At 50.4% G+C, this 20,904-nt stretch overlaps 1 pseudogene; it reads right to left on the reverse strand.

Moving 5' to 3' along the window:
* Window positions 1–271: 271 nt before the first annotated feature.
* On the reverse strand, window positions 272–3,834 carry LOC145337410 (putative G-protein coupled receptor 139; annotated as a pseudogene).
* Between the last annotated feature and the right edge of the window lie 17,070 nt (window positions 3,835–20,904).

A 20,904-nucleotide genomic window follows, 5' to 3' on the forward strand; every position in this document is an offset into this window, starting at 1 on the left:
GCTGCATTTCTTCCGTGTCTCTCACACGTTGGACAAACTCATCTGTCAATGATCTGTGAATGTGGCCACTGATCTGCTTCGAGTATAGAATTGACTAATACAACAGCAGATCACGTCGCCATGCTCCATTGTGTGCTGAGCTGGCAGTGCACACTGAATGAACTTATCTGAATGACTGAAGGTTAACATATTGAAGGGAAGAAGCCTGTGTTTGGGGACAGCGGATGGTGGTGAACGTACAAAAATACACATCCACTGATTCAACTACCTATCATTGGGAACACTTCCTTAATCCGCTGAGTCTCTGCGGAATTGCTTTGAGAGGATATGTCAACATCGAATACATTTGTTCTCTAAACTGGGAAAGAGTGACCACATAAATAAATGTGTTTGTGCAGCAATTTAGGCTAAGCATCGTACCTCCTATAGCTTGTAATGTATATGCAGAATCACTGATGGAAAATAATCCTATTATCTTAACACATACAAATTGTATGACATTGACAGTCCACAGAAGAATGAATGTGCCGGATATTGTGAAGAGTAAAATCATAGATTTCCTTCTGTTCTCCATCTCTGGATCGCTGTTATTTCCATCCGGGCGCTGAGCCTTCAGTACCTTACAGACTCTGCTTGTTATTATAATATGTCAGACAGTCAGAGCATTAATCAATAGAATTAAACCAAACGGGAGCAATGGAGTTACAATCTTATCAAACCATTGAAATCTAACCCAAACAGGATCAGTAAAAGAGCTTACCTTTGTTTGACAGCCCCATGGTACATTTTTATATATGAATATAGGTTCCTCTTTAAAGTAGAAGGGGATATTTTTTAAAAGGAACAGAATGCCAGTTGTTACAAGAACCACATCTGCAGTTTTCCCGGTGCAGTATTTTGTTTTCAACTTCTGGAAACGAATGGCCACAAATCGATCGAAAGAAAACATGATGGTGAACCAAACAGAACATTCTGTGGTTGCAGCCATGAGGACAGTCTTAACACTACACACAGGTGTGATGTACAGGAAGCTTCCAGGAAAATAATATTCATTGATGATGGTCAGTATGACCACAATGATAATGACGAGTAGATCTGCTGTTGCCATTGTGAGGAGGTAACGAGTTGTACAAATGGAGAGACCACAATTTCTTCGGGACAAAACCAGAATGCCCATTAAATTAGCTGTAAGACAGAGACAGGGAAATAATACACAGTATTATTGATAATACAATCAGGCACTAAGGAAAGCTGTATTGGGCCAAACATTTGATGAATTAGGCCTCAGTCGGCATTTATTTTGTGAAAATCTCAACCACGACCCAATGAACATCCATTCTAAACCAACTAAAGGGTTAATATAGCTGTGGAGATCAAGCTGACAGGAGTAGGCTGATTGTTAATTCAATGCTTTTGGTGAGGTGTGGGGTGTCCTTGTGTGTAAGTCACTAAAAGCCAGCATGTACATTCAACTGATAATTGTGGAGGGCAACTGAACTTTATTTCCAAAATAATTGTGTAAAAAAAATGAGTTATTGCTAGATTCCAGTTCGATCACAATGACAAGAATGTGAACAGTTTGGGTCCCAGTTTCTGAGGAAGTGTATCATGGTGTCGGGGATAATCATTTGAATAGATTGATTCCATATATGGGGAGAAATTCACACGAGGAAAAGATGAGATGGTTGAAACTGCATCCGTTGGATTTTAGAAGAATGAGAGGGAACCCTGTGGAGATGAATGCGATTCACAGAGAGCTGGACAAGATAGATGAACGACAAGTGTTCCCACTTATGAGATAGTCTAGGAATTGAGGGATACAATCTTGGAATAAGATGTGGCCAGGTTAAAACACAGAAATGCAGAATTTATTTTCTCAGAGACTAGTCAAACTCAGGAATTATTTTCCACATTGTTGTAGAGATAGGATTAAGTATGTTCAATGCAGAGACAGAGTTTTTTCATGAAAACATTGGTTATAGGGGCAATGTGGAAAAGTGGAGTGATTTATTTTCACTATGAGTCATGATCTCATTGGCTGGTGAAGCGAACGTGATGAGCAGATTGATCGATATCTGGTACTACATGTTACAGCCTGACACTCTTATAATCATCCAGGAGACCAGGAAGCTGAGGATAAAAGAATGGGGTACACCTCCTGCCTAAAGGCAGCACAGCTAGCAGCATAATGTATTATGAACCAATAAAGAATTGGAACATGCATCATGTTAATCACAAGGTTCATAAATACATGTCTTCTGCACAACTACAGCACAGTTTGTGCTGGTTCCGGATTTTTCAGTAGGGGAATCTGAATGTGAAAGTTTACACCCGTACACACTTTACAGCAGAATATCAGAACAGAATGTGATGAAATTGCAAATATTTATATTCCCATATCAGCACTGGTGAGCATGAAACCAATTCCAAAGAGAATCAGTAATCAACAAAACAAAACGAAACATTGTCTTCTTTCAATGTCTGAGTGGGAGATTGTGGGGATACGCTGCCTTCAAGGCAGTTCCCCTGTTGTCGGTCAGACAAGTCCCACACAACTGGATATGGGGGCACTCTATTCAGGATCTGTTAGATAGACTGACACTGAGAAAATTATTTTTCTTTCTCCTGGGGCATAGCTCTGTTCACAGGACAAACCCATTTGACAGGACACTCCAGGCAGGCTGAAGCAGTGGGTAAGGATTCAGAACATATAGAAAGGAAAATCATCCAGATCGATGGCATTATATTGTCAAATAGCAATATGAGAATTCAGATAGTAGCGTGTTTTCACCAAACATTTATTAAATTAAGGAGAAGGTAAACCTTTGGTTTGGATGGAATGCATCCAAATAACTTAATATAAACAATGGGGAGTGACAACACAGACAGTGTTATCGATCCAAAATGTTTTATCTTCATCGATTGCTTGAAATGCACGTTACTGTTACTGGAAGAGAGAAAGTAATGAAGGTAACTATAGAACCCGTCAACACAAGGTCAGTATTAAGAAGAACAATGCATCCAAACGCAGAGTAAACACAGAGTACTAACAGTGCCCATAAAAACAAGGCTATGCTTTATGAAATTACGTTAGAAGTTATCAGGAATTGGTGTTTCAAAATTGATGCCCACAATGCTGATTTTCTTAATGATTCGGTAAGTTACAACAAAGCATGTCTAAAATCAGATCCTGTGCAGTGAGGCTACTGTCAGCAGAATGGAACACAACCCGGTTCCAAAACAGAAACCAAAGTGCAGGGATTTAAAAGATTTGGAGACTGTAGTCAGTGAATGATGCAAGGATCAGCACTGGGATCACTGGTCTTCATCAGTTAGGTAAAAAATGTAATCAGCAAGTAGAAAGACAATTTGAAAGAAAAAAGAAGTTGATAGAATTGAGAGGGATAATGCAACACAATATCTGCACACAATCATGGGAATAATCATTAATAGACTTGCAGAGTAGACTAATAAATGGTGACCTCATTTCACCAGAACAAAGCTTTGGGAGCTTCATTTGGATCGAAACACAGGGTCCCAAACTACTCGGAAACAAACCAGTCAGAATGGGCCCTCCATAGAACGGTGCCATTAATCATTTAAACCAGCATCGATTTTCTCCAGAAATAATGAACATCCAAACCAAGCATCTGAGCTGTCTTTTCTGTTCAGAAGAATCAGCACTGCCCGGATTGTATAATGTCAGACTGTTGTCAAAGTATCAGGAACTGGTGTTTTAATAAGGCTACTTGCCTGATACTTTAGGCAAGAGATGTTCCCCATTCCTTTATCCTCACCTTCCTGTTCTCCTGGATCGATCAGGAACAAGTTCATGTCTGATTTTGTTGGCTCAGTTTGCTATAAATCATAGAAATGTCCAGATTTTTTTTTCTGTATACAAAGAACAAAGAACAAAATCAGCCCGGGAAACAGGCCCTTCGCCCCAACGAGCCCGCGCCGCCATCTCAACACCACCAGTCCACCTCTCCACCCATGACCCCTGTCTAATGTTTTATGGCCATCCAGATTGAGGGAATCTGATTTAGGGACAATTTATTCCTGCCAATCAGCCTAATAGCACATCTTTGGGGTGTGGGAGGAAACCGGAGCACCCGGAGAAAACCCACGCAAGCACGGGGAGAATGCACAAACTCCCACAGACACTGGCCGAAATCCATGTGTCTGCACAGCAATCAGTGATAGTCACTGAGCTGTCGTCTTGCCCAGTATCTGGTCCAGTTTAGGCACACACTAACGACATGAAGCACTAGGCCAATCTTGAACAACCAAGAGCAGCCCCAGTACGACCCATCGCGTGTATGCCCCTCATTGGACACGAGGTGGACCGACTTAAAACCTGTGAATGAAAAGAGAAAAAACATTATTATCATAGTATACCCATTTACATTACCAGGGACGCCCCAATGCTAATGACCCTTATTTAAAACAATCTCCTATATCCACCCATCTTCAACTTAGTCATGTGCCTGTCTAAGTTACTCTTAAAGGACTCTAGTGTGTTTGCCTCCACCACCTTACTTGGCAGAGCATTCCATACCCCCACTACCCTCTGTGTGAAAAACCTCCCTCTAATATCTGTGTTGTACCGCTCCCCCCTCACCTTAAGTCCATGGCCCCTTGTCCTACGTGTCTCTATCATAGGAAATAGCTTACCTCTGTTTACCCTATCTATACCCTTCATAATCTTATATACCTTTATTAGATCCCCCCTCAGTCAGCGTCTTTCAAGGGAAAAGAGCCCCAATTTCTTCAATCTTTCCTCATACCCCAGTCCTTCCATACCAGGCAACATCCTGGTAAACCTCCTCTGCACTCTCTCCAGAGTCTCCACGTCCTTCCGGTAGTAAGGCGACCAGAACTGGACGCAGTACTCCAAATGCAGCCTAACCAACATTCTGTACAACTGCAACATTAGACTCCGGCTCTTATATTCTATACCCCTTCCTATAAAGGCTAACATACCATAGGCTTTCTTCACCACACTCTCCACTTGCACTGCCACCTTCAAAGACTTGTGCACTTGCACCCCCAGGTCTCGCTGCGATTCTATACTCCTTACGGGCTTACCCTTTATCATATAACTCCCCCCTACATTATTCTGGCCAAAATGCATCACCTCACATTTATCCGGATTAAACTCCATTTGCCATGTATCTGCCCAATATACCAGCCTATCAATATCCCACTGTATTGCCAGACACTGCTCCTCACTGCCCACCAATCCAGCCATCTTGGTGTCATCAGCAAATTTGCTGATCACACCACCTACTCCCTCTTCCAAATCATTTATATACACTACAAAGAGAAGAGGTCCCAGTACTGAGCCCTGCGGCACACCACTAGTGACAGACCTCCAGCTAGAAAAGGACCCCTCCACTACTACTCTCTGTCTCCTCTTTGCAAGCCAGTTCTCTACCCATCTAGATACCTGGCCTTGTATCCCATGAGCTTTAATCTTCTGTACCAACCTACCATGAGGGACTTTGTCAAACGCCTTACTGAAATCCATATAGATGACATCAACGGCTCGACCTTCGTCAACCTGTCCCTGTCTATCCAAATATTTGTATATCCTATCCCTTAACTCCAATAAATTGCCAACCACTGATGTCAAACTTACTGGTCTGTAATTTCCCCGATTTCTTTTGGATTCTTTTTTAAAGAACGGAACAACATGAGCCACCCTCCAATCATCCGGCACCTCCCCCCGTGAATACTGACATTTTAAATATGTCTGCCAGGGCCCCTGCAAGTTCAACACGAGCCTCCCTCAGGGTCCGTGGCAATACCCTGTGCGGTCCGGGGGATTTATCCACTCTGATTTGCCTCATGACAGCCAGCACCTCCTCCTCTTTAATCTGTAAAGTTTGTATGACCTCCCTACCTGTTTGCCCTATTTTCGTAGACCCCACGCCCGTTTCCTCAGTAAATACGGCTACGAAAAATCCCATTTAGTATCTCCCCCATCTCTTTTGATTCCATACACAGTCTATCACTCTGGTCTTCAAGAGGACCAATTTTATCCCTCACTATCCTTTTGTTCCTAACATACCTATAGAAACTCTTTGGATTTTCCTTCACTCAGTCTGCCAAAGCAACCTCATGTCTTCTTTCAGTCCTCCTGATTTCCCTCTTAAGTAGCTTCTTGCATTTTTGTTCTGCTCCGATGTTCTCAATGTTTCTTATATGTTTGTTCAAATTATTCCATCACTGAGATTGACTGACTGTCGTTTAGTTCTTTCAGTCGTTCTAGCTTTTGTTTTAGAAACATGAAGCAGCATTTGCTGTTTTCCAAGAATATGCTGATGATATGGTGGTGTTATGATGTCCAGTGTGGATATGAGGGATCGTCGTAGTTCTCCGTGTGGGCCCCTTGGTGTACGGGTTCCCCTACTGAGCAAGCAGGGACTCCCCAATAGGGATGGAGCAGCAGCAGTTTAATAACTGCTGTCTCTGCAAGAGCCTCACAGTGTTGGATTCTGCGATTTGAATAGTAAACTGGAGCTGCAAATGCAGAAACCCATTCACTGTGTAAATAGAGGGTATTGGTGATGGTAAACTGGCTTCGGTGGAATTATTACTTTCGGACAATGAGGAGTTAAAATATTTTATTTTCTTCCCTATGGACAAACTTCAACATCAAGGCATGTAATTCTCTTCAGGAATGAATATAAAGTGTCTCTCTTTGTGAAATTAAGTCTATGATATCAGCACAGAATATGACACCCAATAAGCAGAGTGCAGGCAATGATTTTTTCTTGCTCTTAATATTCCGCGATATGACAAGGAAAATGTAACCATGCTGATGGCATGTGGGGTCTCAGTCGCCTGATGAACACTTTGACCTATCCAGAAGCCTTTGAATTTTGGTTAAGGATTTGATAGACTTCATTTTCCCTATGATCTGACACCCTATATTTACCCTAAAAATACTGTTTTAACAGAGTATCACTGGATAATCTGCCAATGATTATTTGACTGTTCAAAAAAGGTAGCAGACAAAATGCAGGGAATTATAGGCCGGTTAGTTTAACGTCTGTAGTTGGAAAAATGTTAGAATCTGTCATCAAAGAAGAAATAGCGAGGTACCTAGAAAGGAATGGTTTGATCGAGCAGACACAGCACGGATTCATTAACGGGAAGTCATGTTTGATGAATTTATTGGATTTCTATGAGGATGTGACTAGTGCGGTAGACAGAGGGGAACCGGTGGATGTGGTGTTTTCCGATTTCCAAAAGGCGTTTGATAAGGTGCCTCACAAAAGGTTGTTACAGAAGGTTAGGGGCAAGGAGTTGGGGGTAAGGTGTTAGCGTGGATAGAGGATTGGCTGTCTAATAGGAAGCAGAGAGTTGGTATCAATGGGTGCTATTCTGGTTGGCGCTTGGTGACTAGTGGAGTGCCACAGGGATCGGTGCTGGGGCCTCAGCTATTGACCATTAATTTAGATGATCTGGAGGAGGGGGCTGAGTGTAGGGTAACGAAAGTTGCTGATGACACGAAGATAAGTGGAAAAGCAAATTGTGCGGAGGGTGTGGAAAGTCTGCAGAGAGATCTGGATAGGCTGAGCAAGTGGATGAGGACCTGGCAGATGGAGTATAATGTTAGCAACTGTGAGGTTATCCACTTTGGCAGAAATAATAGTAGGAGGGATTATTATTTAAAAGGCGAAAAGCTGCAGCATGCTATGGTACAGAGGGACACAAAAACCCATTCTGCAGGTGCAGCAGGTGATTGGTCAGCTCCCTCAGCACCGACCTTCCCACAGTGTGACACTCCCTCGGCACTGACCCTCCCATAGTGCGGCGCTCCCTCAGCACTGACCCTCCCACAGTGCAGTGCTCCCTCAGCACTGACCCTCCCACAGTGCGGCGCTCCCTCAGCACTGACCCTCCCACAGTGCGGCGCTCCCTCAGCACTGACCGTCCCACAGTGCGGCGCTCCCTCAGCACTGACCCTCCCACAGTGCGGCGCTCCCTCAGCACTGACCCTCCCACAGTGCGGCGCTCCCTCAGCACTGACCCTCCCACAGTGCGGCGCTCCCTCAGCACTGACCCTCCCACAGTGCGGTGCTCCCTCAGCACTGACCCTCCCACAGTGCGGTGCTCCCTCAGCACTGACCCTCCCACAGTGCGGCGCTCCCTCAGCACTGACCGTCCCACAGTGCGGCACTCCCTCAGCACTGACCCTCCCACAGTGTGGTGCTCCCTCAGCACTGCCAATCCAATATAAACCACCCTTATTCAGATGCACAACAGGATCTCCATAGAGCCCAGAGCAATAAATATTGCAAAAACACTCACCGTCATGGTGCCCCCTGGGCTGAACGTGAAAAGCTGTTTAAAACCAAAGATTGAAATAAAACATTGTGAGAACCTGTGCCAGGTATGACCAAATCCTGGAGACAAACTGCCACAGTGCGGCGCTCCCTCAGCACTGACCCTCCCACAGTGCCACTCACCCACACATGGATTGAGGTGTGATAATGCTCCAATCAAACAGAGCAACATCAAACAGAACCGGAAAATCCTGCAGGAATAAAACACAGAAAATATCTATTCCCAAATAAACAATGTCTTTGCGAAGAAGGAACACTGTCCCATCAAACACTCCTAGGACAGGTACAGCACGGGGTTAGATACAGAGTAAAGCTCCCTCTACACTGTCCCCCCATCAAACACTCCCAGGACAGGTCTAGCATGGGGTTAGATACAGAGTAAAGCTCCCTCTACACTGTCCCCCCATCAAACACTCCCAGGACAGGTACAGCATGGGGTTAGATACAGAGTAAAGCTCCCTCTGCACTGTCCCCCCATCAAACACTCCCACGACAGGTACAGCACGGGGTTAACTAGAGTGTAAATCTCCCTCTACACTGTCCCCCCATCAAACACTCCCAGGACAGGTACAGCACGGGGTTAGATACAGAGTAAAGCTCTCTACACTGTCCCCCCCATCAAACACTCCCAGGAGAGGGACAGCACAGGGTTAGATACAGAGTAAAGCTCCCTCTACACTGTCCCCCATCAAACACTCCCAGGACAGGTACAGCACGGGGTTAGATACAGAATAAAGCTCCCTCTACACTGTCCCCCATCAAACACTCCCAGGACAGGTATAGCACGGGGTTAGATACAGAGTAAATCTCCCTCTACACTGTCCCCCCATCAAACACTCCCAGGACAGGTACAGCACGGGGTTAGATACAGAGTAAATCTCCCCTTGCCCGGGGTTCTCACCCCATGTTGAGACTGTGCCTGGGCGTCCGCGGGCAATGGGAGCTGTTCTTGGAGGAGACGGGTGTCTGCTGGGCTCGGTGCTTTGCAATTGCTCTCTCTGCGCAGATCCCGCTGCTTTTCACCCTCTCTCTCTCTTGTGTCCCCTCCCCACTGCCCAGATCTGGAACTTTCCATTGAGTTAGTGACTGCAGAGTCAGTGACTGGCCAGTCTCCACCCCACCCCCCTCCGCCCTCCTCCACGCTCTTTCCCGTCTGCAGCCCTCCCCTTCCCGCATCTGCCATCCCTTATCTCCCGAACCTTCCCCCACTGAACTCACCAGAGGCAAACAGTTCAGTATCGACAGATGAATCTGTAAAATCGGGAGCTGGACGGCGACCCAGACACACACAGACACACACACACATACACACACACACAAGGTCACTCCTTGTTGGGTCCAACGTCCTGAGCTGACTCCGCAGAGCCCAGAACCTGGGGGTGCAAGTGCACAAGTCTTTGAAGGTGGCAGTACAAGTGGAGAAGGTGGTGAAGAAAGCCTATGGGATGTTAGCCTTTATAGGAAGGGGGATAGAATATAAGAGCTGGAGTCTAATGTCGCAGTTGTACAGAACGTTGGTTAGACCGCATTTGGAGTCCTGCGTCCAGTTCTGGTGGCCTTACTACCGGAAGGACGTGGAGACTCTGGAGAGAGTGCAGAGGAGGTTTACCAGGATGTTGCCCTGGTGTGGAAGGACTGGGTTATGAGGAGAGATTGGGCAAATTGGGGCTGTTTTCCCTTGAAAGACGGCGACTGAGGGGGGATCTAATGGAGGTGTATAAGATTATGAAGGGTATCGATAGAGTCAACAGTGGGAAGCTATTTCCTGTGTAACCCGCACTTCATTGCCGTGTCAATGTCAGCGGCTCAATGGAGAAGGTTTCAGTGTTTAACCTCGCTGCTGGCCACTCGGCCCATCTCTCTCTGTGTCAAACTTACTAATCCTACCCCCCCCCCCACAACTCCCCACCTAGTCATCGCCAGAGAGAAAGAGAGAGACGGAATATTTTGCAACAAGGATTTTTATTGAAAATTTTGCTGGAAGTTGGAGTCAGCACCGATCACAAACGGACAACTCTCTGCCCATCCGCTTGTCCACTCTGTGTCCCCCACCCCAGCCCCCGACCCCGCCTCTCGTTACCGTCATCTCTCCAACCCCACAACCCTCCCCTCCCCTTCCCTACCAGGCGGCAAGCTCCCAACACCACATTCCCTCGGGGTCTGGCACTTCCCCCACACCCCCCTCCACCCCGCTACCTTCCCCCCCTCCGTCAGGTCTGGAGCACACGGCCAGAATTCCCCAGCCCCGATGGAAAACCACTCGGACGCACCGGTTTCTGGGCGAGGGGGTGTCCTCCCCCTCCCCCCTCCCCGCAGGGTTTTTCCCGGGAGGGAGAGGGGAGTAGGAAGTGAGTGGGGAGGGGGGGTGCCCACGCTTTCTTGGGAGGGACGGGGATTCGGAAGGGGGTGAGTGATTGGAAGTCGGCGGCGTGGGGGGGGGGGTCCCCCACAGTTTCTTGGGAGGGAGAAGGGAAGAAGGTGGTTTGGTGGGGGGGGGTGGTTGGGGGAGACAAGTGAGGGCGTCGGTGGTGGGGGTGGGGGGGCTACTGAGAGTTTCGCGAGTTAGCCAGTCCCGTACAGTGTGGGCCAGAGATTGGGTTGGGTGGGGTTTGGATAAAGGGGGCTCTTGGGAATGGAAGGATTGGAGGTTTTGGTGGGGGGGTGTGATTGGGGAACCGGGAGTGGGGGCCAGGGAAGTGCCCACCCCACCCCCACACCCCCCCTCCCCACACCCCCACACCCCCAGCTCTGATTTTTAGCCGCAAACTCAATGGTTGGCCATGATCTCCTTGAGCCAGTCGAGGTGGTTGGAGATATTGGTGTAAACGGCGTATGTGTAGGCCCGACAGGCCTCGTCGTAGGAGAGGATGCCGGCGGCGTACTCCACGCCCCCCTCCTCCACCACGAAGGGGGTGCCCCGGTCCCCCCGGCACACGTTCTCCTCCAGCGCCGAGCGCTGGGTGCAGAACAGGTCAGGGGCGTCCTCGGCGAAGAGGCCGGGCTGCTTCTGGGCCAGCTGGTGCAGCCACTGGCTGGCGTTGGCCATCCCCAGCTTCACGTACAGCAGGTGGGTGGCGGGCTTCAGCTCCACGCCCATCCCCCAGCCCGCCAGGTGGCCCACCTTGCCCGGGGCAGCCAGGTCGTGCGCGGGCAGGCAGATGGGCATGATATGATTGGAGTAGGTGATGTTCTCCTTGAGTTTGACCAGGGCCAGGTCGTCGCTGTAGACCATGGCATCCTTGGTTTTTGGGTGGGTGAAGATCTTGTCGATGTGGACCTCGTGGGCGCTGTCCATTTCCCGGGCATCCTCGATGCCCACGTAGGCATGGAAATTGGCCTTGATCTCTGCCTCCGAGCGCCCCTCTCCCTGGAAGGCGTGGGCGCTGGTCAGCATCCACTGGTGGGCAATCAGTGCCCCGTCGATGATCTCCCCATCGGCCCCCCGCAGCAGCATGCTCCAAGGAGAGGCTCCGTTCACCACCATCCGGCCCCCCACCACCCGCTGGTGGGTCTCCAAATGGACCACGGGACGGCCACAGAGAACTAGAGAGAGAGAGAGAGAGGGAGAGAACATCAGACTGATCCCTCACCGAGAGAGACAGAGAGAGAGAGAGACAGAGAGAGAGAGAGAGAGAGAGACACAGAGAGAAACAGAGAGAGAGAGAGACACAGAGAGAAACAGAGAGACAGAGAGAGAGAGACAGAGAGAGAGAGAGACAGAGACAGAGACAGAGAGAGAGAGAGACAGAGACAGAGACAGAGAAACAGAGAGAGAGAGAGACACAGAGAGAGAGACACACAGAGAGAGAGAGAGACACAGAGAGAGAGAGTGACAGAGAGAGAGAGACAGACAGAGAGAGAGGGGGAGAGAGAGAGACAGACAGACGGAGAGATAGAGAGAGAGAGACAGAGAGAGAGAGAGACGGAGACAGAAACAGAGATAGAGAGAGACACAGAGAGAGAGATAGAGTTGGAGAGAGAGAGAGAGACAGAGAGAGAGACAGAGAGACACGCAGAGACAGAGAGAGTCTCCCTGTGTAACAGGGGTCCCTGATGGAAGGCAGACAGAGTAAATATGATTCTGTACCTGGCTCGCATGCAGGGATTTCGAAATCAAGGTCAGTGTTTCTCCATTTCCCTTCGATCGTACAGACATAAACACCTCGACAGCACAACAGGGGTTAGAGTGCAGCACGGCAAACTGATATATCTCCCGGTATCCCCCCCACACTCCCCCGCAGAGCCCATCACCCACTCAGCACTCACCCTTCCATAGTGCGGTACTCCCTCAGCACTGACCCTCCCACAGTGCAGCGCTCCCTCAGCACCGACCCTCCCACAGTGCAGAGTCCCCTCAGGAACAACCCTCCCACAGCGGGCCGCTCCCTCAGCACTGACGCTCCCACAGTGCAGTGCTCCCTCAGCAACGACCCTCCCACAGTGCGGCGCTCCCTCAGCACTGAACCCCCACAGTGCGGCGCTCCCTCAGCACTGACCCTCCCACAGTGCGGCGCTCCCTCAGCACTGACGCTCCCACAGTGCAGTGCTCCCTCAGCAACGACCCTCCCACAGTGCGGCGCTCCCTCAGCACTGACCCTCCCACAGTGCGGTGCTCCCTCAGCACTGACCCTCCCACAGTGCGGCGCTCCCTCAGCACTGACCCTCCCGCAGTGCGGCGCTCCCTCAGCACTGACCCTCCCACAGTGCGGCGCTCCCTCAGCACTGACCCTCCCATAGTATGGCGCTGCCTCAGCACCGACCCTCCCACAGTGTGGCGCTCCCTCATCACTGACCCTCCCACAGTGCAGAGCCACCTCAGGAACAACCCTCCCACAGCGGGCCGCTCCTTCAGCACTGACGCTCCCACAGTGCAGTGCTCCCTCAGCAACGACCCTCCCACAGTGCGGCGCTCCCTCAGCACTGACCCTCCCACAGTGCGGTGCTCCCTCAGCAATGACCCTACCGCAGTGCGGCGCTCCCTCAGCACTGACCCTCCCACAGTGCCACTCACCCACACATGGATTGAGGTGTGATAATGCTCCAATCAAACAGAGCAACATCAAACGGAACCGGAAAATCCTGCAGGAATAAAACACAGAAAATATCTATTCCCAAATAAACGATGTCTTTGCGAAGAAGGAATACTGTCCCATCAAACACTCCCAGGACAGGTACAGCACGGGGTTAGATACAGAGTAAAGCTCCCTCTCTGCTGTCCCCATCAAACACTCCCAGGACAGGTACAGCACGGGGTCAGATACAGAGTAAAGCTCCCTCTACACTGTCCCTCATCAAACACTCCCAGGACAGGTACAGCACGGGGTTAACACGAGTGCAAATCTCCCTCTACACTGTCCCCCCATCAAACACTCCCAGGACAGGTACAGCACAGGGTTTGATACAGTGTAAAGCTCCCTCTACACTGTCCCCCATCAAACACTCCCAGGACAGGTACAGCACGGGGTTAGATACAGAGTAAATCTCCCCTTGCCCGGGGTTCTCACCCCATGTTAAGACTGTGTCTGGGCGTCCGTGGGCAATCGGAGCTGTTCTTGGAGGAGACGGGTGTCCGCTGGGCTTGGTGCTTTGCAATTGCTCTCTCTGCACAGATCCCGCCGCTTTTCACCCTCTCTCTCTCTTGTGTCCCCTCCGCACTGCCCAGATCTGGAACTTTCCATTGAGTTAGTGACTGCAGAGTCAGCGACTGGCCAGTCTCCACCCCACCCCCCCCGCCGCCCTCCTCCACTCTCTTTTCCGTCTCCAGCCCTCCCCTTCCCGCATCTGCCATCCCTTATCTTCCGAACCTTCCCCCACTGAACTCACCAGAGGCAAACAGTTCAGTATCGACAGATGAATCTGTAAAATCGGGAAGCAGTTGCTAAGGCACTCGGGTAGAGTTTTTTTTTTAACCTTACTATAAATTAGAGCGGTGAGGAATCCCGGTACTCTACATAGGTAGAGTGTCCCACCCTCCCCCCTCCTCTAACCTCAAAAAGAGAGAGAGAGAGGGGCTCTGACTGAGAGCAGGGAAGTTTGTTTTTGTTTTGGAGTGTGCTGTAAGGGCTTTGGCTCACAGGGCCACAGAGATCAGGCTGAGGCAAGCTAAGGTATCAGTTTTTTTTTTACTTTTTCCTCTGGGTTACTGAAAAGGGGCAAGTATGGGTGTGAGGCAGTGTGTTGTTGTCAGTGCAACATGTGGGAGGTCTTGGAAGCTCCTGGTCCACCAGACACCCACACCTGTGCTCGGTGTGTGGAGTTCCAGTCCCTACGGAACCAGGTTAAGGAGCTGCGAAGGCAGCTCGAGGACCCTCGGCTCATTAGAGAGAGAACGAGGGGATAATTGACGGGAGCTATCAGCAAGTGGTCACACCAGGGCAACGGGAAGAAGGCATGTGGGTAATCATGAGGAAGGGGAAAGCTCAGGTGGTGGAGAGCACGCCGGTGGATGTCCCCCCTTCAAAATAAGTACTCCTGCCTGAGTACTACTGGGGTGGTGGGGGGGGGGGGGGACAGCTCATCCGAGGGAGGCAGCAGTGGCCAGCTCTCTGGAGCTGAGCCGGTATGTCAAAAAACTGAAAAAAGAGAGCAGAAAGGTAGTATTAATAGGGGACTCCACAGTGAGGTGGGGGGGGGGGGGGGGGCGGACAGGCGTTTGTGCGGACGTAGGCGTGAGTCGCGGATGGTGGTTTGTCTCCCTGGGGCTGGGATCCAGGATGTCTCTGGGCGTGTCCCAGACATCCTGAAAGGGGAGGGTGAGGAACTGGAGGTTGTAGTGCATATAGGTACTACTGACGTAGGCAAGAAGAGGGAGGCAGTCATGAAAAGGGACTATAGGGAACTGGGTAGGCAGCTGAGGAAGAGGGAAGCGAAGGTAGTAATCTCAGGATTGCTGCCTGTGCCACGGGAGAATGAGGGCAGGAATGGAATGAGGTGGAGGGTGAATGCGTGGCTGAGGGACTGGAGCAGGGGGGGCAGGGATTCCGGGTTCCTGGATCACTGGGACCTCTTTAGGGGCAGGTGTGACCTGTACAGTAAAGACAGGTGGCACTTGAATCCCAGGGGGACCAATATCTTGGTGGGAAGACTGGCTAGGGCTACTGTGGTGGGGGGCTTTAAACTAGAAGGGATGGGGGGAGGGAATAGTGATGGGGAGACTGGGACGGAGGAGGTTAGCTCCCAGGTAGGGGAGGACTGCAGGCAGTATGAGAGGGAGGTTAGACAGGGGGTGGAGAAGGGAAATGTCCAGACTGAGGGGTTGAGGTGTGTCTATTTTAACGCCAGGAGTGTAGTGAATAAGGTAGATGAGCTTAGGGCGTGGATTGCTGCTTGGGAATGTGATGTGGGGGCCATTACGGAGACTTGGATGTCTCAGGGACAGGACTGGGTACTTCAGGTGCCAGGTTTCAGATGCTTCAGGAAGGACAGGGAGGGAGGCAAAAGAGGTGGTGGAGTGGCACTGTTGATCAGGGACAGTGTCATGGCTGCAGAGAAGGAGGATGCTGTGGAGGGACTGTCTACAGAGTCTCTGTGGGTGGGAGTTATGAACAGCAAAGGGTCGATAACTTTGCTGGGTGTATTCTATAGGCTGCCCAATAGTGACAGGGAAGTTGAGGTGCAGATAGGGAAACAGATCCTCGAGAGAGATGGAGTAATGACAGAGTTGACGTGATGGGGGACTTCAATTTCCCAAACATCGACTGGAATATCCCAAGGGTAAGGGGTTTGGATGGGGAGGGGTTTGTTAGGTGTGTTCAGGAAGGTTTCCTGACACAGCACGTGGATAAGCCTACGAGAGGAGAGGCTGTACTTGACCTGGTACTGGCGAATGAACCAGGACGGGTGACGGATCTCTCGGTAGGAGAGCATCTCGGGGATGGAGATCATAATTCTATCTCCTTCACGATAGCATTGGAATGAGATAGGATCAGGCAGGCTAGGAAGGTGTTTGTCTGGAGTAAGGGGAAATATGATGACATCAGGCAGATAATTGGACAAATAAACTGGAAGGAGGCGTTCTTGGGGAAAAGTACCGAAGGAAGGTGGCGGATATTCAAGGAATGTTTGTCTGGAGCTCTGCACGACAATGTTCCGATGAGACAAGGAGGTTTTGGTAGGTCGCGGGAACCGTGGTGCACCACGGCTGTGGTGAACCTGGTCAGGAGGAAAAGGAAGGTGTATAAAAGGTTCAGGGAGCTTGGAGATGGTAAGGATCTTGAGGAGTATAAGGATTGTAGAAAGGAGCTTAAAAGGGAAATGAGGAGAGCCAGAAGGGGTCATGAGAAGGCCTTGGCGGGTAAGATTAAGGAGAATCCCAAGGCCTTCTATAAATATGTGAAATGTAAAAGGATGAGAAGAGAAGGGATAGGACCTATAAAAGGTGAAGGGGGAAAGGTCTGTGCGGAACAGGAAGAAATGGCAGAGGTGCTTAATGAGTACTTTGCCTCAGTATTCACGGTGGAAACTGATCTGGGAGATTTTGCTACAGATTTGCAGCAGATGGAAAAGATTGAGTATGTGGATATTAAGGTAGAGGATGTGTTAGAACTTTTGAATTCTATCAAGATGGATAAGTCGCCGGGACCAGATGGGATGTACCCCAGGTTACTGTGGGAGGCGAGGGAAGTGATTGCAGAGCCCCTGGCGATGATCTTTGCGTCGTCAATGGAGACAGGAGAGGTTCCGGAGGATTGGAGGATTGCGGATGTGGTTCCTATTTTCAAGAAAGGGAACAGGGATAGCCCGGGAAATTACCGACCGGTGAGTCTGACCTCAGTGGTTGGTAAGCTGATGGAGAGGCTTCTGAGGGACAAGATTTCTGAGCATTTGGAGAGGATTGACATGATCAGGAATAGTCATGGTTTTGTCAAGGGCAGGTCGTGCCTTACGAACCTAGTCGAGTTCTTCGAAAATGTGACTGAACACATTGACGAAGGAAGAACGGTGGATGTGGTTTACATGGACTTCAGCAAGGTGTTTGATAAGGGCCCCCATGCAAGACTTCTTGAGAAGGTGAGAGGGCATGGGATCCAAGGGGCATTGGCCTTGTGGATCCAGAACTGGCTTGCGTGCAGAAGGCAGAGAGTGGTTGTGGATGGGTCTTTTTCTGCATGGAGGTCGGTCACCAGTGGAGTGCCCCAGGGAGCTGTTCTAGGACCCTTGCTGTTTGTCATTTTCATAAATGTCCTGGATGAGGAAGTGGAGGGATAGGTTAGTAAGTTCGCCGATGACACGCAGGTCGGTGGTGTTGTGGATGGTCTGGAAGGATGTCAGAAGTTGCAGCAGGACATAAATAGGATGCAAGACTGGGCGGAGAAGTGGCAGATGGACTTCAACGCGGATAAACGTGTAGTGGTCCATTTTGGCAGGACCAATGGGATGAATGAGTACACTATCAAGGGCAGGAGTCTTAGCAGTATTGAAGAGCAGAAGGGTCTTGGGGTCCGGGTCCACAGGACTCTTAAATCGGCCTCGCAGGTGGAGGATGTGGTCAAGAAGGCGTATGGTGTACTGACCTTCATTAATCGAGGGATTGAGTTTAGGAGTCGGGAGGTAATGCTGCAACTTTATAAGACCCTTGTCAGACCTCACTTGGAGTACTGTGCGCAGTTCTGGTCGCCTCACTATAAGAAAGACGTAGAAGCTATTGAGAGGGTGCAGAGGAGATTTACAAGGATGTTGCCTGGACTGGGAGGCATGCCTTATGAAGTTAGGTTGAGTGAGCTGGGACTCTTTTCCCTGGAGAGACGAAGGTTGAGAGGCGACCTGATAGAAGTTTATAAAATGTTGAGAGGAATAGATAGGGTGGATTCTCAGAGGCTATTTCCCCGGATTGAAATGGTCGCTACGAGAGGACACAGATTTAAGGTGCGGGGAGGCAAGTACAGAAGTGATGTTAGGGGTAAGCTTTTCACTCAGAGGGTGGTGAGTGAATGGAATCGGCTGCCGTCAGTGGTGGTGGAGGCTAACTCGCTGGGATCTTTTAAAAGACTTCTGGATGAGTATATGGGATTTAATGGGATTGGGGGTTATAGATAGGTCTATAGATTGGTAGGTGTTGATGTGATCGGCGCAACTTGTGGGCCGAAGGGCCTGTTTGTGCTGGAGTGCTCTATGGACGGTGACCCAGACACACACACAGACACAGACACACACACACACACACACACACACACACACACACACACAGACACACACACACAGTCACACACACACACACAGACACACACACACAGTCACACAGACACACACAGACACACACACACAGACACACACACACACAGACACACACACACACAGACACACACACACAGACACACACACAGACACAGACACACACACAGACACACACACAGTCTTACACACACATACACACACACACACACACACACACACACACACACACACACACAGTTACACAGACACACATATATACACACACACACACACACAAAGTCACACACACACACAAGGTCACTCCTTGTTGGGTCCAACGTCCTGAGCTGATTCCGCAGAGCCCAGAACCGTCTCCAGGCGAGCGAGAGAATCGAGCCATCTCCCCCCAACGCCCCACCCCCCACACCTCCCCTTGACCTTGGCGGTGAGCCGCCATCTTGAATGGCTCCGTGCCGTGGGGTGACCCAGAGTGACCCTTGAACGTAGGACATCGAACGCGGGGAAGGAGCCGTTCTTGAGTCGGTCGGGACGTGACCTCAGACTTTTGTACCTCTTTCCCCGAGGGATGACGGTGGATGGGAGAGTGTCCGGGGGTGGGGGTCGGCGGGGTGCGGGTGGGGGCTGGGGGGGGAGGGTGTGTGGTGGGTGGGGTCCTTATAGTGTCTATAAATGACTTGGAAGAGGCAGTAAGTGGTGCGATCAGCAAATTTGCTGATGACACCAAGATGTCTGGATTGGCGGGCAGTGAGGAGCAGTGTCTGGGAATACAACGGGATATCGATAGGCTGGGATATTGGGCAGATATATGGCAAACAGAATTTAATCTGGATAAACGTGAGGTGATGCATTTTGGCCGGAATAATGTCGGGGGGAGTTACATGATAAAGGATAAGCCTATAAAGAGTATGGAAATGCAGCGAGACCTGGGGGTGCAAGTGCACAAGTCTTTGAAGGTGGCAGTACAGGTGGAGAAGGTGATGAAGAAAGCCTATGGTATGTTAGCCTTTATAGGAAGGGGTATAGAATGTAAGAGCTGGAGTCTAATGTCGCAGTTGTACAGAACGTTGGTTAGGTCGCATTTGGAGTCCTACGTCCAGTTCTGGTCGCCTTACTACCGGAAGGACATGGAGACTCTGGAGAGAGTGCAGAGGAGGTTTACCAGGATGTTGCCTGGTATGGAAGGACTGGGGTATGAGGAGAGATTGGGCAAATTGGGGCTGTTTTCCCTTGAAAGACGGCGACTGAGAGGGGATCTAATGGAGGTATATAAGATTATGAAGGGTATAGATAGAGTCAACAGTGGGAAGCTATTTCCTATGTAACCCGCACTTCATTGCCGTGTCAATGTCAGCAGCTCAAGGGAGAAGGTTTCAGTGTTTAACCTCGCTGCTGGCCACTCGGCCCATCTCTCTCTGTGTCAAACTTACTAATCCTACCCCCCGCCGACTCCCCACCTAGTCATCGCCAGAGAGAAAGAGAGAGAGAGAGAGACGGAATATTTTGCAACAAGGATTTTTATTGAAAATTTAGCTGAAAGTTGGAGTCAGCACCGATCGCAAACGGACAACTCTCTGCCCATCCGCTTGTCCACTCTGTGTCCCCCACCCCAGCCCCCGACCCCGCCTCTCGTTACCGTCATCTCTCCAACGCTGAATGTGTGTGTGTGTGTGTGTGTGTGTGTGTGTGTGGGTGGGGGGGGGGATAGTTTAGTTGGGGGGGTTAGGGTTACGGTGATGGATCGATGAATGGGGGAACAGGATGGGGTTGGTGGGCGGGGGGTGGGGAAGGGGTTCCCGCAGTTTTTTGATAGGGCGGTGGGTGGGGGGTGGTGAAGGAACCTGTGATTGTTTCCCATCCCACATACGGACTCTTTGTGTGCGATGGATTGGAGAGTGGGGGGTGGGTTGTGGGGGGGGGTGTCGGTTTTTGGGGAGGGTGAAGGGCCCCACGGATGCGGGAGGGTGGGTTGGGGGGGTGGTGGGGGAGACAAGTGAGGGCGTCGGTGGTGGTGGTGGGGGTTGGGGGGGCTACTGAGAGTTTTGCGAGTTAGCCAGTCCTGTACAGTGTGGGCCAAAGATTGGGTTGGGGGGCTTTGGATAAAGGGGGCTCTTGGGAATGGAAGGATTGGGGGTGGTGGGGGGGGTGATTGGGGAACCGGGGGTGGGGGCAAGGGAAGTGCCCACCCCACCCCCACACCCCCCTCCCCACACCCCCCCCCGGCTCTGATTTTTAGCCGCAAACTCAATGGTTGGCCATGATCTCCTTGAGCCAGTCGAGGTGGTTGTAGATATTGGTGTAAACGGCGTACGTGTAGGCCCGACAGGCCTCATCGTAGGAGACGATGCCGGCGGCGTACTCCACGCCCCCCTCCTCC

The sequence above is a fragment of the Carcharhinus amblyrhynchos genome, unplaced genomic scaffold (genome assembly GCF_965287045.1).
Source record: "Carcharhinus amblyrhynchos unplaced genomic scaffold, sCarAmb.v2.hapA scaffold_48, whole genome shotgun sequence".
Lineage (NCBI taxonomy): Eukaryota > Metazoa > Chordata > Chondrichthyes > Carcharhiniformes > Carcharhinidae > Carcharhinus > Carcharhinus amblyrhynchos.